The following is a 25,859-nucleotide window of genomic DNA, read 5'->3' as shown; positions in this document are numbered from 1 at the left end:
GAGCAGAACTACAGCTATTTCTTCCAAAGACTAAGCATTCAGTCACCCAATGAAGACCACAGACAGACACAGACAGAACACAAAGACACACTTAGGATATGACTTAGCAACATTAGTTGTACAAATGCAGGTTAAATGACTACCTTACAGAAAGAGCTAACAGGCTGAAAGATGAGAACATTCTAAAAGTGTATGGGGGAAAGCAGGGCAGATGGGTTAACAAATGTAATAGAATGTGCATAATTCTCAGCTACTGAGGAACAGTAATCACAAATCACCACCTGCCCAGCAACAATCAGATGGCAGGTTTGCCTCATCACTTTCAATAAATGAATTTCCTGTGTACGCATCACAACCAGATTCATTTAACTCACTTACCAAAGTAACTTTTTGCGTCCTACACGCCCAGCTCAGCTCTGGGAGAAGCAACGTGAGTTTATACCTTTCCGTACAAGAAGGTATTTACTGTGTTCAAATCAGCTACATCTGTGGAGAGCAGCTGAAGCAAGGAGGCTTCCAGCATATTGGTGTACCTCATTTTAACTTGGAGGAATATTTACTTTATGTAAAGCTTGACTTTGAAACTACATTTGAGTGCTGCAGAACACGTTAGCATTTATACTTCCCTGAAGTTAAGATTCTGCTCCTGTGCTAGCAGAAGAAAATAAACGTGGAGCCATACAAACTCACTGGAACAGTCAGCTCACAAACCCAAGCCCACCAGGATATCCTGTGCACAGTGGTTTTTTTTTAGCAGAACAAAAATCTCCCTTGTGATGCTCACAGTGCGTTCAGGTCAATTCTGACAAATACTACTTGATAAAAGAAGAAACTGAGGTATGTGGAAGGATGAGTAGAATATACCTTAAAAATATTTTTAAGAGTCCAGGCCTATAAAAATAAACTCTTATAGAAAATGAACTAGCACTGTATTTACAATTATATGAACATTTCCTATTTCAGTTTGGATTGATAAGGCATTTCTGGTCAATGGAACCTAACTTTTTTTTTTTTTTTTGGTCTAATCATTGAATTGAAAAATCCATTATTCACACAACTTAATCTGAAATAAATAAAAGAGCAAACCAGCTGCAGACTCCTTAGATTTTGAATTAAAACATCAGGCTGCAGGTGTCAGGGCAGAATATTCCATTGCCAGAGACCACGCACTATATAATCCCTTAATTGTAAGCCAACCCTTAACGGTAATTTAATGTTCTCATAACATCATTGGTTTTCAGGTCTCCTGATTCTAAACTGAACTCCCCACAGAGCATTAAGGGCACATGCAGTGAGCTGTAGGTCTGTGAGATGATGGCTATCTAATTCCTCTAGTTAAAAAAAAGGAAAACATCTGTCAGCGAGAGGGAAACTTGCAACCCAGGATGCTTATATCGTGGGAAAATGACATTGCTGGCTTGTCTATAAGAAATACCTTAAGAGATAAGTCTCCTTAGAAAATAAGTGGTAATAGGAGGAAAATGCTCATTTCTTAAGCAGGCATCGAGAAAAGATGGCCTGATCTTCAGGCAACCTATTAAAGACTTAGTGAACATGCCTCTGCTATTGTGATAACTTGGAAGGTGCCCAGACAAGTGCAAAGCAGTGAAGAACCGGCAAGGTTGAGCCAGGCTAACTTAACGTGTGCCTCCTTTCCCAAAAGTCCTGTATCCACAGCATCTGAGGAATACGTACATCAGTGGGCTCCAACCCAAAGCCTGGATCCTATATCAAATGGCGCACTCAACACAGAGGGTCAGGTTGCTTTTAGTGTTCCAGCATCTTACTGTATCTTCCCTCCCTTACTCTTGACCTCACCTCTGGTGTGGGTTTAGCCCTGTCCAGGCAGCCAGGTGATCAGCATTGCTTTTTTAGCCTATGTTGGCCAGAGATGTAAGAGAAACGTTCTCCTTTGGCTTGCTTGTTCACTCACCACTCAGCCATAGCGCTTGCTCTCATTATCATCATCCACGGGGCTGAACCCACAGAAACAAAGAAAGAGGAAGCTATTTTCTGCTGTTGTTTTGAATGTGAAGTAGAGCAGAGCCTGAATTTCATTCTCAGGGCTACAGGGTCACAGGCAGCGCATAGACAGCACAATCGCTTATGTCTCCCCAAGGCATTGCACACAAGAAGGAAAAGAGACATAGCACTGGCCAGGGTTCGTTGCTCTTGGCAAAATGCAGCAGTATCCCAGAGGTGAGTGGCTTCCTGAGCCAGACTAATCCAAACTACTGGCTCAGAGGTGAAGCACTGCACTGTTTTGGCACATGTACAATCAGCTAGACAGCCACAGATCTGCAGCTGGGCAGATTTGGACTAGCAACATTTAACAGCAAGGGTAATTACCTCCTGGGACAGTGTGCCAAGGCTCATGAGAGGATTCCTTGCTGGGCGTTAAGTCAATCCTTTTCTGAGCTCTGGTTCAAACACAGTACCCAGGACATGAAGAAGGAATTATCACAGAGCAACCCCTTTGCCCTGTGTCATGCTGAGCACTAGGGTTTTCAATGCATGCCCTTTCTTAGCCCTTACTACTGAACACTTCATGTCAGACAGACACCTGATTTATGGACCTTCACCACACAGTGATCACAGTATGGAAAAGCCCTAGAGGGTGGGTGTTAAATACACAAGTCTATCCCAGCTATTCTGTTTGAAGGCTGTCTACATTGCTCCTGAATATCTGAGAACAATAGAGTATCCTTGGCTCTATAATGCAATAGAAAGCACAGCAATGATGTAACAAAGATCCAGGCTGCAGCGAGTGAGGATAAGCTCAAACACAGCAACCACGGACACAGCAAGAAAGGAGGGGGGCAAAAAAAATCACCGACCTATGGTAGACCTCGGGTAGGCAAGAATGTCCTTATCTCCACTGCCAACAATTAAATGAAGTCAGGGAAGGGGTGGATCCTGGCTCTACCCCTTCCTTCAGGTGCACTGCATGCACCTGAGCTCCCTTGGGTTGTCCTGCCTTCCTACCAGGTGCTCAATCACTTGTTCAAGCAGCGACTTAACATTTCCACTACAAGCACTCTTCATCTATCTTTCAGTGTGACAAACTGGAAAAAATGAACCAGTCACATACAGCTAACATACTAAGACTACTTGGAGAAACCAAACAGCTTAAACCTCATTACTTTGGAGGAGTAAGATTGCACACTTCTAGATCTCCTTGCCTAGGCAGCCTGACTGAGCTTAGTACTCTTTTCACCAAGAAACAAGAGGAAAAAAGCCAAACAGATCACAGCTCTGTACAAGAATATGGTATCCCCACTTGGGAAGCTTAAGTGATACTGACCCTCTGCTCTGATCTCATGAGACCCCACCTGAAGTACCGCATCCAGTTCTGTGGTCCCCAACACAAGAAGAACACTAAGCTGTTGGAGCAGGCACAGAGTGGGGCCACAAAGATGATCAGAGGGATGAAGCACATAACACATTGTACCATAATATTGGTGGGAAGGTTCAACATCTACTACCATACCATCACCGTCTACCTCTGACATTATGGGCTGACGTAATGAAATAAGAGGCATTACTTTCAGAGCAGCTCTTGTACATTAAAATAAGGAGGAAGAAAGATCTGTGTTCCATTTTGCGTATGCAAAAGGAAGTGTTTATTTCTGCTGGGTTACATTTAAGCAAATGAAATCTCTCCATAAGCACTTACATACATGGTCACCTACTACTTGGCAATTTAGGCATTCTTAGGGCTAGGGGACAAAGTCTGCACTGCAGTCAAGGCAAAGAGGGGTTTTTAATCCCAACAGCCCCAGTTGTTTTTGTTTTTAGATAAACACTGCACCACCTTCTGTTGCTGATGGTAAGGAATTTGGCACAATGTTCCTTGGTTGGGGGAGTTCCTTTACACTCTGAGCCTGAACTAATCACCTTGCTGAGGGGTAAGCAAGGTTTACTTTAAAAAGATCCATGAGGATTGTGATTTAAACACATTGTATCCACTACAAAAATTGGAATACCTGGTGAAAATTAAAATGGCCTGGAAGTTTATCACAAAAAACAGTGACTCAGTAAAAACACTGACCTACCTTCAGAAAATCACTGGCTGCTATGGAATCCAGGTGGGCCTTGCTTTTGGGTGAAACTCCTCCATTGAAGTCTTGCAGAGCAGTTCTTCGGCAACGGCTCATCTGCCTTTCACATGCCCTCAAAACAAGCCTTCTTTGCCTTTGCCCTTTCCTCCATCCAAGCACTTCATCACATCCCCACGCCCTATTGCTGCTGCGAGGCTTGATGGGAGGCCTACATCTTCCTGCCCTCATCTGGCTGCTCTTGGGAGGGAAGGAAGCTCACCCAGATGGATTTCAGCAGCTCTCATGAGTATTTTATGGTCTCTTACTGATTTACAGCCAGTTCAGCATTCTTGTAAATGGCCATAAATTGGATTGAAGTCATAAATCATAACCTGAGGAAGAAAGACACAGTCTCTGAGTCCCAGCTCAGGCTAAACCAGCCTCTATGAATACATGGAAGAAGCCTGCTTCCTCAATCAATATACACAGCTCAGGGTCTGCAGGGTCTACCCCTGCTTCCCTTCCACTGTAGCAGCAGCTACACACTGCATTTGTGGGATGCCCTAAAAATATCTTCCCTCCAGCTCTCTGGCACGGCCTGCTGCAACACAGAGGTCACCCCCACCACTTTGGGGTCAACACTTGATGATCTTGACTGCACTTGTACATACACAGCTCTCTAAGTAGTAATTCTGATCAGCACTCGAGGCTCCCAGATTCCTCACATGGCTCAGGAAGCATCCATCAGGGAGTTCCCCACCACAGACACTACCTTTGGGAGCTGACTGCCTTCTTTCTCTGGAGAAGAGTAGCAGGCAGACTCAGGTTAACTTGTTGAGACACCAGATCCATTCCACACACAGCACAAGTGCCTGGCTTTCACTACAAGCTTGGCACTTCAAATCCAGAGTTTTGTGCCTTCCTCTTTTGTTTCTCTAGCTCAGTTTTAGAGTCTAACCCAAGAGAATTTTTGAAAGCATCTGACTACTGCTGTAAGAGGGACCCCTCATGTTTCTGTGGCTATCTACATTCAGGACTACACCAGGCAGGCTCATCCCACCTCCTTGCACAAGGTCTGTACACAGCACTCACCCTAAACTGATTGCTCTTTCCAGGCCTTCTGTAGCCACCAGGACTGGCTGTTTTGCCTCACCCTCTATACAGAGCACTGGACTGGGACAAACCTTTGTATCTTTCTTCCCACAAAGCCAAAAGGGCTTCTGCTGCTTCTAGCTCAGTGGGAAGAAGTCAACCCACACCTACAATTAACGAGGCATTTTGTTTCCTTAAAGACAAGTGAAAAGCCACCACAAAAGTTTCCTGCTGGGTAGGAATCACATGCTCAGCCACAGCAGGGGACTGCACTGCACTCCTATAAACAACTGCAGCATCGCCCAGCCAGCAGCTAAGACTGCAAGTCCAGCTCATGCAGTGACCCCTTCCCAAGCCTCTTTGATTTAGACTTGCTTATGTGAATTTATTATTTATCTAGATGGAGTGATTTAGACTTATGCAAGTAACCATTAAAAAAGGAATTATTGTGCCTCACTATCTATGTGGCTGTGTTTCAATGAAAGTCATTGGTCAGTCGCCAGCACAGGGGATGACCTCACAGAAGAGCACCCTAAAGTCATGATCTGACACTGATTATGTCATTTTCTAATAGCCTGGAAGAGCAGATGAACTGCTTGCTCTTTATGCTTTTCATTATTTAAGCATCTTGCTGTTATTGTGTTCTCCCGCTGTTCACATGTGTTTGCTTCTTTTTTCTCCGTGTCTTATTTTAACTTGTTTATTCATTACTGCTTTTGTGATAACACCTCAAAGCCCTGAACTGGGATTAGCTTCCCACTGTACTGAGCACAATGCAAATCATAAAGATACTCATATTTACACCTGGGCATGGGTGACTCTGGGGTTCTCTTGGGTTTTATCCCACTGGTTTTGATCATGTGGTATAGGTGCTGCTTCCAAGACTCCGTGAAAACTATCTAAAGCAAACCCTGAACTGGTATATTAGAATCTCTTCACAGGACTTGCATCTTATCTGATGGAAATTTAGAAAAATATTAAAACAGAGAAATAAAATAAAATAAAATAAACTATCACCATTGTATTGTATTTACAATTTTTTAATACAATAATTAGTAGTAATAACTGACCAGTTCTTGCTCACCAAGATCATAAAAAAAAAGAATCATAATAACTCGACCATTTCTATCAACATTCAGATTCTTCACAAACACGTTCTTTTGGAGATGCATTTAAACTGGTAAAGCTCTGGTTTTAACACCAAGCTAAAAGATTGTTAAGAAAACAATGGTTGAGAATTTTTCATCAAGTTGTGATAGGAACTAAATATTATTGCTACCCTTACTGATCACTACTCTTTTCCATTAGACACAGCATCCTGCCATGGTAATTTTTGTGTATGTGTGTATGTTCTCTGTCTACATGTACCTGACAGAGTAACTATAGGAAAAATGACCTATCCATAGTTTATAGATGGGCACCAGAAACAACTTTTACACTTTACACTATGGGTCTGATTAACAAATTGTGTGCGTAAGCTGTACGACACGTGCTACAGCTGTAAGAAGTATGAATAGAAAATAATCCAAAATGATTGCCATAATCATGGCACAGAATTAGAGCTTACCCTTTCTGTCCCTCAGCTGGGATCTGCAACTTGGCCATGAGTCCCATGAGCACAGCTTTGAGTCAGTTCAGAGCTCCTGGATCAAGAAGCATGGGAAGCAGCATACATCCTGTAGTTCAGATCCTAGGTCTGGCTAGAACAGCTTGCTTGACTGCTTGGACCCGTGTTCTACATGTTGTAAGTACTCCCACCACAACCCAGATTTAACTTTCCAGTTGTCTCCATGCGGCCTCCAGCCTTTTCCTAGTGGGACATAATAGATAAGTGAATTGGTTAATGGCTGAAAAGACTTTTTCTTGCACCTATACTTAACCTGGCACATAACCATCAGGCTCTGCTGCCATTTACACTGCTTCCACTAGGAAGGATTGGGGAGAGATAAGAAGTACATTAGCAGTACACACATACACACCTGAGCACACACAACTAGACACTGCCTCATGCAATGCAATCTGCAAGCACAGGGGAGTGGATCTCAGAGGTGCAATCCAGCTTCAGTGGCTGTGAAGGCTAAGCCATTTTGCTATGGGTCATTTGTCCAAATGATGCCAGAAAATAAATCCTACACCTTATAGATCTAGAATTTTGTTGTTGTTTTGTTCATTTGTGTGTTTGTTCACTGGGGCTCTATTCCAGGAGCTTCTGTTTTAATACTATTAATAACAACAATGATAATAGTTAACAGCTAGAAGAATATCAAAAGCAGAGACAGATATTTGCAGTTTCTTTTGGACCTTGTTTTAGAAGCAGGCTAAGATAGGACTAGCAAAATCCACAAGGTGACAACAAATCAGTAGGGTCAAGCAAGGTCAAGGAACTCAAATACTTTGGTGTGATGGGAGTTTTCCCATCAATCTCCTGGTTAGAAAGTCACCCACGGGCTGAAAAGAAACTCGCACTGAGTTCCTACCCATAGAAGGATTTGCCCTTCACTGAGTACTGCTGAATCTTTCCTGTCAGAGAAGATTTATCCATGGGAAATAATTAAAAACAATTGAGAACTTTCTCCCTCTTGGAATGAATTGAATTACATTAAGTAGCAGGGGGTTTTGTTCTGTTTTTCCTTTGCCCCAAAGGACAAGAGACATTTGCGTTTGCCACAGGGTATTCCTTCACCCAAGACCTCTTCTTACTGTTTTAAATGATATACATTGTCCACAGCACTGTAATAGTAGTAAGTGTGGCATCATTTTCAGAAACAAAGCATTTCCTTCCCTCTCATTCTCTTGCACATATGGCATCTCAAAAGGCAATGACAGACCATAAATTCACACCAAGGTTATAGAGCCATTCAACAGAGAGGAGGGAAAAAGATGACTATTTCTTGATGGCTCTCCCCGTGAACTGTGAAGAAAACAACCAGTGTCATCATCAAACCCAGCCAGAAAAACAGTGATATTGGAACAGCGGGTTTTTCTTTTTGTACAAAATGTTGTTCACAGCAAAGTCTAGTCCAGTGCTTTTGGTCTGGCAGCTTTCTTTTGGCTGATGTTCATTTAAACCAATAGATACTCTAGTTCTGTTTTGCTCGAAGTAATGCTTTGTGTCTTTTGGATCCAGCCACAGTGCTAGGTGTCAAGGCCAATGTTGGACCAGGTTTCCTGTTCCTAGCTGCTCACTGACACCTGCAGAATTGGCTCCAGTCTGTAGCAGGGATATCTCTGTTACATGCAACACTACTACACAGCCATGTACAAGGAGCCACAAGATCCTCCTGGCCCCTGGGCATCCTCTGCATGCCTTTAAGCCCATATTCTCAGCTCCTGACCACACATCCTACTGCTCCCCTCTGTTGCAGGGCCTGCAAACGAGAGAGAACAGCTGTAGTTATTACAGGACATTAAAAATACCAATATATATTGTGCACAGCTGAAAGGTAGGGTCCACACAGAACATGTGAAAGTGCTTTGGTTCTTACAGCCACAGAATCACAGAACCACAAAACTTTAGTGAGTGGAAGGTGCCTCTGGGGATCATCTAATCCAACCCTCCTGCTAAAGTAGATTGCCTTCAGTACCCTGCATGGGGAAGCCTATGAATTCAGAAATTTCTTTATAGCCTTCTAGTAACAGAGAGAAGTTCCAAACCAGCCCCTGTGCCCCCTTTAAAGAGCCTTTCCACTGCAAAATGGCAAAATCCCACTACTGCAGAGCACATTGCAATGCTGGGCAGAGGCAGAGAAGTACAGAATCAGCACAGCAGTGGGGAAGCTGTTAAGGCCTGAAGCAGAGTTAGGGAAATCAGCTTCCTCCATTTTGGGGGACCTGGGCAAGTACCTGTGCTGGCATGCAGATCCTTATATCTGGAAAGTGAGACTCATTGCCCTGCCCCACACCTCCAAGGTGTCAGGGTCTGCTTTGCTGAGATTCATCTCCACTGTGTTTCACAGTCCTTTTTTAATTGGGGTAAATAGAATCAGAATGACAAGTGCAGAGTGATGGTTTCAATGGGCTATTTGTCTGGTGAGGAATTTGTGAAATATGTGTTTTTCTGTAGAGCGTGCATGGCTGTAAAGAAGGGCCAGAGTCAGCACAACCTCAGAGCGACGGAGAATAAAGCATTCTAGTTTTGTGGCCATTGATCTGATGACACTGCGGGTAATGGATGGACAAGGTTAGTCTCAGAATGTCTGATTCTTCTCAAATCATTGCTGGAGTCAGGCTTAAGGTTGCTTCACCGTGCAATTCTGTATTTACTGTTATTAGAGTTTCTCATACCATCACACTCACTTTGAATTTCCTACGCTTTTACTGAGTGATGGGCTTGGAAGCTTTTTTTAAAAGGAATCAAATCATTCTGGAAAGATATTTTTTACATGATTATTTTTGTTTACCTGAATTTTACTAATCTTCCCTTGCAGCCCCAGATCCACATTTTTATCTGGAATTCCATTATTGCATTTAATGTATTTCAGATCTTCTGTTAGTTAGGAAGAAAATCCTTTTTTCTCCTTTTTATCCTGCTGATTTTATTTTCTTTCTTCTTCTTTTAATCAAAATGCACTGTTTTTTTAAATCCACAAGAGCTGTTGGACTAGATTAGGAAATATGAGTACATAAATCACTCTGAAAGTAATGCCTCCTATTTATTACTATGGAAAGTACAGTAGATACAAAGAGAACAATAACACTGTTTGACAGAGCAAGTTCTTGCCTACAAAGCACTGCTTTTCAACACAGTAACCACCATTAGCTGTGCATTTTTGCCAGCAATGATCAAGAGCTTGCATGCTGTACTTGCAAAAATCTGCACCAACAAAGGTTCCCCAGTGTCATGACTGCATGAAACACAACACCCACTGCCTCGCTGTGCAAACATTCACTGTTTGGTCTCCACAAACATTCAGTAAGTGTCGATGAATGTCAGTAGGTGCCATTTGTTCCACATGGTGGAACTCAGTGACAAAAACCTTTGCTTCATTAACACTTCCACGTTTTATCACACCGCCCCTCTGCTTCCATTTGTTGCACAGCAATAACCTGTAATGCAGTATTGGTGGGAAGGTTCAACCTCTGCTACCATACCACCAACACCCACCTCTAACATCATGAGCTGACATAATAAAACAGGAGGCATTACTTTCGGAGCAGCCTGTCTTTCAGACAGGTTTCAGACCAGTTTGGGGCTGCACTGCAGGAGCACCTGTGCTGGGACAATATCTCCATGTGCTGAGAATGGTTTATTTTGTTATGAAATGCTGTGTACCATGCCTCCATTAAAATAACCTTTGAAGGAAGAGCTGTGGCAAGCAGGAGAAAGCAGGAAAGTGGCAAACAAAGCGATGCTTGCAAGAGGAAAGCAAACACTTCAAAGCCCTTATGCATTTCCATAACACCATCAGCCCAACTCTTAAGTCCACCTGTAGCTTTGAAGACCCCGTGGACACCTTGTCGCTGTGTAACACATCACTAAAACACCCCTTTCCAGTTGCATCCTGCCAGAAGATGGTGTCCTATCCTATCAGACACCGGTCTCAACACAGTGATCCAAGCGTTTGTGACTGATTATTGCAGCTCATATCTAGTGAAGAAGCCAGGCATCCTGGAAAAGCTCCAGTTGACAAAACACAGCCTGCAGTCTCCCTAGCAACACAGATTACTGTGAGAACATCACCCTACTGCTCCCTCATTTGTACCGGCCACCAGTGAAGACAGAGTCACCTTCAAGGTCTCTGCCCCAATACTCAGCGCTGGCCACAGGTTTTGTTGGAGTTGCTGCAGAAATCCACCTTTCTGCATTACTCTGCTGCAGCAGCACTGTGCAGGAGCAAGCAGACTGTTGACTCAAAGGATGCAGTCTGTGTATGCCAGATACAGGATTTCCACAGGCTTTGGATGAGTTGCATTGCTCCCAGGAAGACTGAGAGCATCCACAGCAGTTCTAGCTCGCTCCTCAGAGAACTCATCTCCCCAGCACAGCCTTCCAACACTAAGCATTCTGCGCCCACCCACTCGGGTGGCAAAGCACAAGGCATACACCAGCCCACTCATTAGCACGCTCACACGTCTAAACAAACAGATCACCCCATAAAATAATCAGGCTCTCTTCCCTCCGGCCTATAGAGGAGAGGGAAAAAGGCAGAGAGCTTGTTAGTTTTATTTCTGTTTTCCGATACTCGGATCACATTCAGATACTGTGCCTCTGGCAGTGCCTAGATGCCCACGAAAGGTGTTGAGGTCAGAAGCAAGATGCAGCCTCTGCCCATAAGTCACCCAGAAGATAGTCTATGCACCAGGAGAGATTCCCATGCAAGCAAAGACACCTTTGCACAGCACTGCTTGGGGGCTGTGAAAGCATGCCCCCAAATCAGCTCGCTGTTAAGCTGCTTTAAATCTGTTAGCAGGTCCTGAGGAATGACCCACAAATCTTCTTTCGAATTTGTAATTAATTCCTTTCTGCTGAGTTCACTCCCCTTTTTTTGCTGTGTTTCCATGAGCTATCTCACAAATCAGTTTACTGGCAGGGATGTTTGTAGACATGGCAAATTTTAAGTCAGTGTTGCATACTATTTGCAGAAAGTGCATTTTGGATGTGTTATTACAGATCCTTCCACCGCCTCCATTAAAAAACAATTCTGCTGGCATAATGACTCCTAAAGCCTAGGCTCATGTTTGTACCCCAGGTCCCCCAGTAGCTGGAAGGAGAAAAGCGATAGTAAGCAAAACCCTTCTGTGTCCTTTCTTAAGCGTAGCTTTGCTTCTAAGAGCAGCTGTGCTGGATCAGATCACAAGTGTTTCTATACCAGTATGGTCAATGGCAACAACCAGAAGGAGAAATTCAAGGAAACATGTGAAGAGACCAACTTACTTCAACAGAGACAAATATGCTGCAGTATAGACACGTCATGGACTGTACTGATGCTACTGATATCACAGGGAAATGCTGAGCTATTAAGATAGGTGGAACCTAAAGGAGGGGCTGTAAAAAAAGAAAGGGACAGACTCTTTAGCAGTGTTTGCTGTGACAGGACAGGGAGAGACGGTTTCAAACTGAAAGAGAGGAGATTTAGATTGGATGTAAGGAAAAAGATTTTTATAGTAAGGGAGATGAGGTATGGGAACAGGTTACCCAGAGATGTGGTCTAAGCTCCATCCTTGGAGGCATTTAAGGCCAGGCTGGACTAGACTCTGAGCAACCTGATGGAGCTGTGCATGGCCCTGTTCATTGCATGTCCCTTCCAACTCAAATGATTCTATGATGATATGACTGATCAGACAAACAGGTGAGCTGATCAGCCAATGTTATCAAAGTCACAGAACATACACATACTTTTAACATACAATTACTTCTATGGAGAATGCCAAATATTCTGCATAATTTTCACTATGAACCTTCTATAACCCGTTGCAGAAAAGATTTTTGCCTGAAAACTGACTAAACATAAAAGTTATTACAAATCATTGGACACTGTGGCTTGAGCACAAGCAAACCGTGACTACCAGAGAAGGTAACTAGGGAAGATAATGCTTGATTGGGCAGGGCAGGTTCACATTGAAAACATGTGCTTTCTACTAAAGAGCAAAGCTGGTTAGCTACAGCAAGGAAGACTCGCGTGAAGGAGAGGATTGGCCATGTCTGGATGTCTTGAGATCAACAGCAAACCTCATTCAACAAGTACTGTGTTAACTGAACACAAAGCATGTTTCAGTCAAAGGCAAATGACTGGGCTCAATCCATGGGTAACTGGGTAGAAACTAGCGGCCACTGATATGATTCTATGATGTTATGCAGAGAAGGTCAAAACAGCTGATCTAATATTCCCTTTAGCCTTCAATTCTGTGAATCTATGAGTGTACAGTGGACACATGGTTCATTAGGAAGAGTGGCCCACAGCCTCAGCTGATATAAATAGATATTTGCACCAATTTGCAGTTGATAAGCATCTGGGCAGGCTTGCTCAGCTGCACAGCCTGGCATGCTGTGTAGTCAAGTTTAAAACTAACAAATGATATTAGCATGCCAGAACCCATGGGCCAGATGGTGAGTGAGGACTGCAGGAACCTTACTTGTGCACGTGGCCCTTGTCAGAGCAGCACTGCTCTTATCCACAAGCCATTCCTCATGCAAAGTGAGGACAGCAGACTCCCATGGAGGTACATCGCATGTTTTGCTGTGTCAAGGGTGTTCCCCTGAGTTATGCGGGGCTCTTGAAAGAGAGCTGCTTCACCCACAGTTACTTTGGGTTACCCCTCCTCACCAGCATACCTGCACCATTCTTGGACCCACTATTAGCTCTACGATGTATTTGCCACTTTTTTGTCCTAGGTTTTATAAACTGAGAGCAGCCAGGTTTCTAAAGCACTGCCATCAGGCTAGAGTAATGACAGTAAACATCTCTCTTTTCCCTATTGTCTGAAAGTTAATCTCAAAGAGAAAATTCAAGTTACTTTCAATTTCTGCCTGTTTCCACTTGTGTCCCCATGTATCACAGTACTGGTCTTTTCCTGTTTCTGAGATACTTTTTCAGTATGTGTAGATTATAATGTGCTCAGTAGTTGCTGTTTAACCAATCTCTCCAGACTTTATCCTTTTAATCTTTCTTTCTGAATCAATTCCTCCAGTCCCTTGATCATTCTGGTTGCTCCACTTTGAACAGCTCCTGTTTGTCAATAGCTCTTCCTAATGACTTCTGTGAAACAGGAAACATGTGAAACTTCAAGGCATAAAAATCACACGTGCAGCACAGGTTCTGAATATGGGATTCCAGGGATTCATATGCAGATTCCTGAGCTATGCTTCTGTCACGATACAAGAGCAGCCTCCAGGGAATTTTCAAGCATTGCATCTTGTATTTGTCCCAGCCAGCTGTTTCACATGGAGCCTATAGGACAAAGTGTGCCCTGCAGTGTGCTCACACAGTAGATGTGAGGACTTGGCCCAGAAAGCCAACTGTATTGTGGGCTGCATCAAAAGAATCATGGCCAGCAGGGCTAAAGAGATGACTCTGCCCCTCTGTTCTGTGCTGGTGAGATCTCAACTAGAGAACCGTGTCCAGATATGGAGCCCTCAGTACAGGAAATACACAGACCTTCTGGAGCATGTCCAGAGGAAGGACACAAAAATGTACTGAAGGATGGAGCACCTATGAGGACAGGCTGAGAGAACTGGGGCTGGTCAGCCTGGTGAAGAGAAGGCTTCAAGGTTACCTGAGAGCAGCCTTTCAATACCTAAAGGGGGTCTCCAGCAGAGACTGTGATGATACAACAAAGGGTTTCAAATGAAAGAGAGGAGATTTAGACTGTATATGAGGAAGAAGTGTTTTTACAGCAAGGATGGTGAGGCACTGGAACAGGTTACCCAGAGAGGTGGTGATGCCCCATTCCTAGACACATTCAAGGTCAGTCTGAATGGGGCTCTGAGCAACCTGATCTAGCTGTAGGTGCCCTTATTGACTGCAGGGAAGCTGGACTAGATGACCTTTAAAGGTCCCTTCTTATTCAAACAATTCTATGATTCTAAGTGCAAGAGATCTTTGTAGGTAAAAGAAATGACTCTGGCTTGAGAGGAACCCCAAGTCTTGCAGGAAGAAACACTGCAGTTGTATTACATGATGTGCATAGTAGAATGATGGAATAGCAAAATGACATGAGGCCATTTACTACAGTCTTAACATGCTTCCATATGATGCATATACATTCTCCCCACAGGTAGGAAGTAATGCTGAGAAGTAACACCATGGATAAGAGGAAAGATACCATCATTTAGCGAGGCATTTTCTAAAATATGGAAATCCAGCCCAAATTACAGTAATATAAGAGATTGTAAAGTGCAGCAGGGGAGATATAAAATGGAGATTAAGGAGGGTATAAGGAGCTTTGCTGAACAAATCATTCCATGGCAAATCTGTGCCCAGACTCTGTGGGCACCTGACAACCCCCTGCGAGCAAAACGACAAGAGCTGGTTACAAAGGGGAGCTCAGGTTAGGGAGCCATCCCTCTCACAGCATAGGAATTTCCCAACCAAGGAAGACTTCATAACAAAACATAGGACTAGGCGTGGTAAGCCATCATCTGCTCTACCCCAGGAAGGCATTTAGGATATATATGGATTTTTGCAAGCCATTCAAATGAAGTGACCTCCTTAGACTGACATACTGCAGCTCCTCCATTGTGGGGATATGAAAAGATTCCTCTCCCAAAGTTCCTCAGCCCAGACTACACAACTCTACCACATCCTTACAGTGGTAATCTCCATCTACAAGGGACTTGAAAAATGACACAGTAGAGCTAGTGACTCTGTTTAGAGAGCCATGTGTAACTGTATAGTTGTAATTATACAAAAGTATAGCTGTAACTACAAAGTGAATAGATAGTAAGAGGATATACAAGGAAGAGACTCACCAGTGCTGAGGCTTTCAGTCAAGATGGATACTCCCCAATGTTGAGGCTTGCCACAAAAACTCCACACAGGAACAAACTCCAGAAAGAGACGCTACCTTAGTGGTGGTCAGCCTTTAAATGGGATTTAGGGGAGGTGGAGTCAAGCTCCACCCCTTCAGGGAGCACAGCTGAATTAACTTCACCTGTGCTCCCACAGCTGACCCATCTCTTGCCTCAGATGGTTAATCAGAAGTTCAGGCTGTGATCAACAGCTTCCCATGCAGTAACCCAAGAGGAGGCCAAGTGCACCCTGTCTTACACAAGTATCAACTTTCTAAAAGACTGCACCAAATTTTGATATTGTGGAAGAGCCTTTTTAGAAGAAACAAAACAAATGAAAATATGGATCAGGAGCTTCTGCCTCCCATATGTGCATTACCATGCTCCAGTTGAGAAACCTGTCCATCTGCAGCACAGTAATGTGCATCTTCCAGCACACAGCAGTGCAGGTGTGGGAGTCCTGTAGGAGAATAGTAGGAGGGTAGTTTCCCAGGGTAGGTGCCTGCAAAGGTGCCAGATGAGAAGGAAAGACAGAAAGCTTCTAGTTTAGTGACACATGGGCAAGCTTAGGATGCTCAGCTATCCTATCAAACCCTCTTCATTCAAGGATGTGATTCAGGACCTGCTGTAATTTGTAATGTCTTGCAGGCTTGAACTGCATCCCTGCACATAGTGAAGAGTTGTGCATGTTATTCATTGCATAAGCCAACCTTTGGGCCCAGCACTACAGAGCAGGATGTTAACTTGCTGCTGAGCATGAGTGCAGCAGCTGTGAGGGTTCAGCTAAGAGACCTTTCTGTCTGTAATACCAAATGGACGTTTTGCAGGCCTGATTTTCCTCTCTCATGATAACAGCTTGGCCACATGTTTTTTCTGCCTCGAGGCTGGATGTATCTCTTGTAGTTTGGAACTGAAAATACTCTATTGCAGCAGAAGAGCTGCCTATGAATAAGGAGGAGAAGCAAACCATCAGCCCTTGCCATGAAAAAGGTTCTTTTGGGACCTCAGCTTCTCCTGCACTGGTAGAAATCAGCTTTTCCTCTGTGTGTCTGTCATTTTGAGCCCTCAGCCCTAATTAAACTTTTCCATCAGTTCTGTCAAGGTGGTGGAAAGTCACTGACTGGCCATGGTAGGCTATTGGATAGCAGCCATCAGCACTGGCTTTAGGACTGTTCGATTAATCCAGTAGGCTGACTTGTGAAGGCTGAGCTGTCAACAACATTCTGGTACCTGGAAAGGTAGAAGAGCCACCATCAGTTCACCTACTCCTTTAGTCACTTTCTTGCTTATCCACATCTGGAGTGGGTTCTGGCTCATGGAGAGCAATTAATGTTTCTTCCTCTGGGCTTTTTCACCTGTGGAAAAAGCGTGGGAGGAGAAAGCAATTTTGGGGTATTTCTGAAAGTCCCATGCTGAGAAGGGTCAGAGACGTGAGAAGATGACAAAGCAGATGAAGATATGATCTTCAAAGTGGATGATAAGTATCAGCAGATGCCTGAGAAACAAAGAGTTCAGTTTAGCTGGACCATTAGCTGTTTGAATGAGAAGGTAGTGCTCATTCAAACAGCTTTTTGTACAAATGCCTGTGGGACTGAGGAGGCAAGAGGGGAACAATTATTGTAACCATGTTTAACAAAGAAGCTAAAGATGATCCAATTATAAAATAGAGAGCTCTACTTCTGAACAAGGAGGAAAACACTGAAAGAAAAATCATTAAAGATAGAGTTAGAAGGCTTCTAGATGGGTCTAACACGACTGAGATAAACCTGTCTGCCTGCTTCTGTAAGTGTGACTTGTGCTTCTCTAGCCTATTAGGATTCTGGGGAAGAGTTAATGAAATATTGGACTGAGGAGAAGGGGTGGGGGGGGATATAATTTATTTAGGCTTTCAAAAGGCTTTTGATAAAGTCCCTCACAAGAGGCTATTAAGGAAACTTGGTAACCATAGGGTGAGAGGTAAAGTCCTGACATGGATTAAAGCCTAGATAAGAGGTAAGAAACAAAGGAAAGGAATAGGCGTCCAATTCTCTCCATGAAAGGAGGTTAATAGCAAGATGCTCCAGGGATCAGCATCAGGACTGGGGATGTTCAATATGTTTATTAACGATCTAAGAGAAAGAGAAAAAAAACAGAGATACAAATTTTTGCTGATGGCACAGTTTACTTCTTGCAGGCAATTTATTGGCTGCATTTGACTCTCTTTCTTTGTTCATTGCTTGCCTATGAATAGATCACAAGTTATACTAATAGGCTTATAAATATAATTGGAAGTATGGCTCAGCACGATGAACAGTACTGAGGTTACAGCAGGAGACCTACAGGCACTGGAACATCAGCTGGGAATGTAAGCAGAGACAGAGAGCAAGAGAGCTTCAGCACTGAACACTGGCCCCTCCATCAGCTCTGTAACGTGATGGTTCTTCTAACTCTGCCTGTGTCTTATGTTGCCGCTAACTTGCAGTAACAACTATGGTGTAAGCAGTATCATCATACACATATTATCGCCACACTTTTTCTTATCCTCCTATACGGTTTGAATCTGCTATGGACTCATAGGAGGTCACAAACCCTTTACCAGCCTTCTTTGCAGGCCATTACGTATACATTTTATTTATACATACATACTCATGCATTCATACTTATTTATATTGTTTCTGCATTTTTAAGTCACAGCTTGGCAGATCTTTCCCTGTGCAGCCAAGCTTTTTGCTGCCAGCATGTACTTTATGAGGTCACTGTTTGGCTTCCAGGCAGGTTCTCCTATGGCTGCGTTCTGCACCCTGCCCCATCCACATCTGCTTTCCACACTGCCTCCACGTGCTGATCTTCTACTGGCTCTTGTTCTCTATTCATCATACTGTCTGAAACGCTCAGCTCCTAGCAAGGTAGTTATTGTAGGCAAGTTAAAAGTCCTTCTTCACAGTCACTGCTGCCACATAAGTTTGTTTAGCTTGCTGTATTAAAGACATTAGTGCCAGACAGCCCTGGAGAAATGCTTTATATCGTCATTTTCCACTGTGGTATGGTTACAATTTTTTAACCAGTTGAGGTCTTTACCTCAAGTGTATCTCAGCACGTGCTTAAGGCTGGCTGTATTTACATCCTTTGCCAGACAAGAAATACCTTAGATATTAGAGAAAGCCACATTTTCAAGTGCTTCCTAAAATCAGAGCTTTATTGAATTCATTGGTCCGTGTTTGATAATCACCCACTTCTAGTCCAAGGTTACCACCAGAAAACTGTGAACATCAAATTCCAATTTATGTCAGTCTGACATAAAGAAAAGAAGATGCAGATAAAACTTCCTCAGGTGACCAGATCAGGAGATGGAGTTCTCATGCTGCTGGTCTGTCCCAGCTTTGTGTCAGCATGACAGATGACAAAACAGCTCCATCTGTACGGTGGCTGTGAAAACGGAGGAGTGCTAGTCGGTCAGTATGATTCCTTGGCATGAAAGGTGTTACTGCTAAAGAATTCCCAGATGACATCTGATTCAGCAGTTCCTTTGTTGTGATGCAGTGCTGCTCATCCTTTCTCCCACCTACCAACAGCTACCAAGGAATGAAGGGGCATTCTTGGCACAAGAGCATTCCAAGACCAGTAGCAGCAGGGATGATGGAGTTGCTCTCATTGTAATTAAGTTTGGAGTCTGACGGCAGCAATTCTTCCTGTGATCTTCCGGCATTGTTGCTTGACACTTCCCACCAGCTGGTGGGTAGGAAAAAGAGTGTTGTGGTGTCACTGGAAAATAAGTGGCTGCAGCATGTAGCCGAGTTGCTGGAGGTTTCATAATGCTGCTTTCAGTCTTTTATATATATTTGCAATCACATATAAGCAGAATGGCCTCTATCTCAAAGCTCCTCCGTTTTGTCAGAACCAAGCTGGATCGGCCAGGCGGTTGCTTGACTAATGTCACAAAGGGAAGGTGCTAAGAAGGTAAATGCAATCTGAACTCAAACTCAGCACGTTGCAAACAAATTGAGCTGCTGTGCTAAAGTTGTAAAGAAAAAAGAGGGTTTCCTATTACTTATACAGCAGTTCTAGACTCCGGGGTAACAAGTAAGCTGGAAATGGAAATTCCCATTGATAAGAAGAAATATGATATTATTGTCATCGGTGAAACCTGCAGGGATTAGTCACAAGGCTGGAATGCTTAACAGTCTCATTACAGTCATTTAAGGAAAAGCACAGTGAGTAAAGGCATAGGGGTGATGCTTTGCATAAAAGATGCCACTGCGTTTTTGTACTTACTTGATTCTTCAGAGCAGAGACTGATCCTTGTGTTTACTAGAAGAAACTTTCAGCCACTGCTAAATGAACTGATGGAAAATAATGATTCTCCTCTTTTCTGCAGCAAATAGAAATAATAATAGTGATAATAAAACAGTTAGTATGAAAGGATTCTAATTTGAATAGCAAACATCACCGGTGCTTCTGAAGTATACAGATGATCATTTCCTACCGTGAAATCATTTCAGTCGTGTTGAGGTAGAAGTCTAATGTTGTTCTCATTAGGAAGGACAATGAATAGTGAATGGATGATGTGGAAGCTGCTGCTTACTCCTGGAGGTTGGGTTTTAGGTCAATGAGAGATTCAGGCTGAGATGGACAAATGTAGAAATCAGTATAAAGAAACAAAATACAGAATTACTAAACACATTGATGAATGCATTACACTGATACCCACAGGTCAATAGGAAATAGTCTGGGAATCGTAAATTAAGACAGAGAAACATTTAGGACAATTATAAATAACTCAAAAGAAGAACTACTCAATGATCCACTCTTAACAAGATGATTAGTGTATGACTAGTTAATAACAGTGCAGGGAAAAGTCACTGTGAAAAGTAGACATATGCACCTGCACGAGCTTTTGGACAACATTAACAGTAAAAATAGGTACTAAAACGCCACATTAAGGCGTGCTTTTGCATTTGTGAATATCTCTGCACCTGCAAACACACAAAAAATAAGTGATCACTCATGCCTGCCCAACTGATCCAGGGCTGATGAAGTTAGTAAAAGGTTATACTCACTGGATGTTCATTCAACCTGTTGCAGTAGAAGCTGTAGCCCCTGAAAGCAGCTACAGGGACCAGCAATCATGATTTGATTATTCTCAGTATGAGCACAGGGAGTGTGATGCCAAGCAATAATATATATATATATACTTGGTCCTCTGAAAAAGCTAACTTTCCAAATGTCAAAAGTACAATTTATTAGGAGAGAGCATACAATATCTCTCTATATTTGTATAAATACTGATTTATGTATGAATGAGAATTGGGAGTTCCTTCAGCAAAGTTTATCAGAGGCCACTGTGACATTGTCCCATAAGAGGATGGTGAGGGAGGAAAACTCAATATGACTGAGCAGAAAGAGAGATGGTGTGAAATTCAGAGTGCTCACGTAACATATAGAGGAAGAAAAGGAGAGGAGGAGGGAAATGGAAGCAACCAGTACTAACTAGAAGGTAGATGTTCAAGACAGTTATATGGGAAATTGAAGATTATTCTACATTCAGTCCACTTGTATAAACAATAGAGAGAGCAGCCTAAGTAATAAGATAAGGAACTGGCTGGATGTGGCTTTGGGCAGCCTGGTCTGCTGGTTGGCAGCCCTGCATATAGCAGGGGTGTTGAAACTCGATGATCATTGTGGTCCTTTTCAACCTGGGCCATTCTATGGTTCTATGATTCTATGAACAGTCCCCATTCTGTGTCTTTGTTCAGGATTGAGGGAGATTAGGCCATCCTTGGTCTCCAGAGGGTGATGGAAATTATGGGGAAGGGAAGGGGTAGCTGTGGTGTCCTCTTTGTTTTGCTGAGTATGTGATGGAACTTCGTGCCCCCACCCCCTCCTAAGCTGTTGCTGCCAAGCATCACATGAAGAGTCTCTTGTGGCCCTGACATTTCTGAAACATCTTTTCAGACCTTGGCTTCACAGCTGACTCTCACCCAGGCAGCCAGAGGGGCCAGAAACACTGTCAGGATCACTCCCATGTTCAATTACTCACAGCAGTCTGTGCTTTCGCCTTGTCACTTGACCTCGTCCCCCTTCCCTTCCCAGAGGCGCTTCAGGCAGCAGAGGGCTGCTGTCCATCAGAGGCACAGGTGACTCCTTTCTCTTCCTTCCCTGCAAAATGCCAGCCTGCAGCAGAGCAGCCAACATAGCCACACTCCCCAAGGTGGTGGAAATGTGATTAAACCACTGGGTCCACAACAGTCCGCTCCCACAGCCTTCATAGAAAGCGCATGAGGGGCTGTGGTTTCTACAAAGAGCTGCGTACCACCATGAGACTATGAGATGTAGCAGGGAATGAGAGAGAGAATAAACGCATGCTCAACCCAGACCCAGACTACTAGCCTAGGGCTTTGCACTTGGCAGATCTTCATCTCAGAAGACAACTTTGTGGTGCTATTACCAGTCAGCACTTCTCCCTCACTCTCTCACTCTCTTTCCCTTTCATCTAGGTTGCTGCAGTTGCATTTAATGACACAACAGATGTATTCATTTGCATCTTTATACAGATCTCTAAGCTCTACAAATGGGTGGGTGGGCGTGACCCCATTTCCCCAAATTATTCAGCACCTTTCAGTTATGCATTTATCTCTTTCCTAATGTTTTTTCGAAGCACATGTAGGCAGCAGTGGAGAATTACTCTGCCATTTTCTCTTGAGCATCTGGGACCCAATCATTCCTCTGGCTGCCTTTGTGAATCTCCCTTAGACAACAGGAGACAGAGAGACGTCTGTGCATGGGTGGACTGCCTCCTCCACTATGTATACATGCTTCCTGACAAGGGGAAAAGGCACAGATTTACCTAAGAAACCTCAAAGATGGCTATGGGGAAGAAATCACAGAAAAACAAGCAACACTCTGTCTATTTGTCGAGGGCGATGACAGCTCTGTTGCTGACATGGAGAGATCTGTAGTCGCATTTGTGGGATGTGGGTGAGTTAAAATATTTCCCTTCGCCGTCTGAAGGCGGTGTTTATGTGGAGCTGCTTGAAGCACACTCCATGCTGATGACTAAGGGAGATGCCACCACCGGCGTAGAATATCTGTCACTGTGTCTGGGTGCTGGTGTGTGTTCTTCAGAGCTTCCTCTGCACCAGTGCCCAGATTCTGGCCCTGAGATGGTGGCTACAGCAAAAGGGTTTATACTGCTGAGGAATACATCTTCCCACAGTGACAGGTGCCTTGGGAAACACACCAGGTTGCATTTCTCCTGAGTCTAGAACACAGCACTGACATCCCTTCCTGACCACAGACTGGAAAGAAGAGGATGGAAGACAAGGAGAGAATAAAGGAGGAGATAGGAAGGACTATTCCCTACTTGACTGTCATCCATGTGTGGGCAGTGCATGGAAGTGCAGTGCCAGACCTTGCATGCTGAACCCAGATGCATAAAAGAGGGGAGCTCCTGTTCTCACACTCCTTCTGTGTGGCCAGGTGTCTCTGGAGCCATATGTTAGTCAAGAGGTTTTTCTGCTACAGCTTGTGAGTAAGGATGCTGGTGCCTTTAGCAGAGATCATCTCTGGTTTAATTCATGGGTTGCACTTTGTGTGCATCAAGCTATGGCCACAGATATAATGTAATCCTATCACTGTGTGTATGCTGAGCAGGGCTGTCAATAAAAGGTGATTTGCATCAGTACATTTTCATATAAATATGTATGCTCTGTTGCTAACAGTATTATTATTTATTATTTGTATTACAGTTGTGCCTCAAGGCTTTGGCAGGGACTGAGCTCCATTGTATTGGGTGTTGCACTCATCAAGAGAGGCAGAGCCTGTTCTGCACAGCTTCCAGACTAAACACACCATAACAGGCAAAGTCTGGAGAACCTATGAGGAAAAAAGCATTTTGAAGTTGAAGTGCTGGATCCAGGAAGCCAGCAGCAGGGCTGAGAGCAGACCTGGGCTCCTGGTGGCTTCCTGTCTAATGCTCTTCCCATCAGACTTCTCCAGAACAAAAAAAAATTAGCAACCTTCTAACCTTGGTTTCCTACTGTGAGAAAATGGATATAGCACTCTATAAGGTAGAAATTCCCTCCTCTCACATACAAAGCATGACACCATGGACTCTCATTGGAATTTTCCCCAGGCCTTACATCATATATTGTCAGATTTCTTCTCCTCCCAGGGTCCTGCCTGCAACAATTACCTGAATGCAGCAGTCTCTCCTCCAATTCATTCAAAAAGGCATTGGCTTAAGTATCATTTGCAGGGTTTTGAGGGCTACAGGATGGGGCACAGGGTGCACTGGGAACAGGACTCAGAGGGAGGTGCTCCTGGCTGTTGGGGACCCACAGGGGAGAAAGAACAACACCCCAAGGGACTGTGGTCCATGGAATACACAGACTGAAAGGAGCAGGAAACACAAGAGAAGGAAGGAGAGGAGGAAGAAAAGAACAAGAAACCATCACAAACCAACCCAGCCACCTACAAAAATGGGGTTGGGGAGAGCTGGTGGGAGAAAGGTATTGAACTGAAGCAGAGCCTGGGGAAGGGGGAAGAAAGAAACTTCCCTCAGTGTTTAATTATTAAAGTCTTCTTTGTTTTCCAACACCAGAATCAGTAAATAAAGGTTTATGTTAATTGGAAATAAATCAAATTCAGTGAAATTCCCTGAACTGAGACTGTTTTACCCACAACAGACACATATGAAAAAAAAAACCAACTTAAGTTTAGTTTGATTTTTCTTTTTCTTTTTTTCTTTTTTTTTTTTTTTTGCTTAGGGGGATGTGAGGAAAAGTTCCAGAATCATCAAAGCCTTCAAAACCAGAAGCAAAGTGCAAAAAGCTCATGTTTTTTCTCATTGTATATCTGTACAACCATCCCATCCATTCCACACTGGTCCACCTATGCATCAGCAGACTGATCTGCTGCTCAGAGCGCAGTGCAGCTGCCTGACTAAATCCATGACACCTCTTCTGTCTCTCAAACATCTTTCAAGCAAAACAAAAATCCCCCTTATTTGAGTGAGACCAGCTCCCCTTCCTCTGCCTGTGCAGAGGGAAGCTATTTTTGTCCATCCTAATTGCCTTGAGAACAGACATTCTAACCTGAGCCTGAAAAAGGCCTGCTGGCCAGTAGTTCCTAAAACAAAAGCACATCAGTGTCCCTGTGCATTCCACACCAGCTCCTGGGAAGAGACAGATCTTAAGGTCCAACAGAGAGCCAGCTATTGAAGTTTAATAGCAGAAATGGCAGTCAGATTTATGTATCTTTTATGAAATCAATAGCACCAGCTTCTCCAAAATGACTTGAAGAGTGAGACCCCATACAAATGTAATTAAGCACAGAATGCAGCACTGTTTCTATGCTTGTGAATATGGCTGCAAAGCTGGATTCATTTAAACGTGGACAGCAGTTGCCTTGAACTTGCTGCTGATGAGACGAAAATACTATTGCCACTAATCAAGGCTGTTTATAATGTAAGAGGCACTCAACCTTATTTTAATGGAGCTGGCATCTGAGTTTCGATGCCCTACAGGAAACAGGTAGGAGATGAGATAGATTAAAACCTATAGGAGGTGGAGAAAAGCGGACAAAAATCCCATCACCAGGCAAATGATAAGCACAGGTAGCTGAGAAGTGGATAGAGGAGAAAGGGAAAGCGCGTACCTTAATTTTTCCAGTCTTCCTTAACTGAATGCTTTGTTTTCCTGTTGGATAAAAGGCACTCAGAGGCAGAGGGGTGGATGTCACAAAGCTGTCATCAGCCTGTTTTCCACACTTATTTTCTGAAATTTGAAATGACACTGAAAGTTGAAAATCTGAAGGAAAAAAAAAGGGGGGAGGGGGGGGGAAATTACTTCTTCAAAGAACTATCTGTACACCTCTGTCACAATCTTAAAAGGAGAGATATATTTTTAACAGCCCTGGGGGAAAAAAACATGTTAGGATAGTTCAGAAAAGCCTGAGTGCTGTTACAACCCCAAAACGCTTCTGATCACTGAAGGCTTTGCCTTTTTGACCTTCTTAGCTGACTGCAGCACTCTCTCTGGCTTTGACTAACAGCTTACTCCGACAGCACAGCAGCCTGTCTCTACAAACAGACCCAGGGATGTAACCTCACGGGCAATGTGTGTACTTCTGAAGCTGGAAGTTGTCAGTCCTGTGCAGAACCAGCCTCTAAAGGCCCTATTCAGGCTCCGTTATCTAACGCACCATTTTTCAACTTATTCAGCGTTGCTAATGGCTTATGGGCTGTGTCAAAAGGAAACACAAAAGTAAAAGAAAAGTCACTCTAATGTCTCTAAACCTAAGTT

General features: G+C 43.6%; 2 long non-coding RNA genes across 2 annotated transcripts in view; both read right to left on the bottom strand.

Annotated features, from left to right (window-relative positions):
* Positions 1–15,610, bottom strand: part of LOC107320336 — a 32,447-nt gene extending 16,837 nt beyond the window's left edge. The window contains exons 1-3 of the long non-coding RNA XR_001558224.2: positions 15,541–15,610; positions 6,700–6,942; positions 4,056–4,432 (exon numbers count right to left, since the gene is read on the bottom strand). This is a non-coding gene — a long non-coding RNA (uncharacterized LOC107320336). The remainder of the gene's footprint in view (positions 1–4,055; positions 4,433–6,699; positions 6,943–15,540) is intronic.
* Positions 15,611–19,790: 4,180 nt separating this feature from the next.
* On the bottom strand, positions 19,791–25,364 carry LOC116654051. The gene is made up of 3 exons (XR_004308912.1): positions 25,213–25,364; positions 20,042–20,178; positions 19,791–19,927 (listed from the first exon to the last, which is right to left on the bottom strand). It is a non-coding gene; the product is annotated as an uncharacterized LOC116654051 (long non-coding RNA).
* Between the last annotated feature and the right edge of the window lie 495 nt (positions 25,365–25,859).

The sequence above is a fragment of the Coturnix japonica genome, chromosome 1 (genome assembly GCF_001577835.2).
Source record: "Coturnix japonica isolate 7356 chromosome 1, Coturnix japonica 2.1, whole genome shotgun sequence".
In the NCBI taxonomy this organism is placed as follows: Eukaryota; Metazoa; Chordata; class Aves; order Galliformes; family Phasianidae; genus Coturnix; species Coturnix japonica.
The sequence above is the reverse complement of the archived record's forward strand: the minus strand, read 5'-3'. Positions and strand labels throughout refer to the sequence as shown.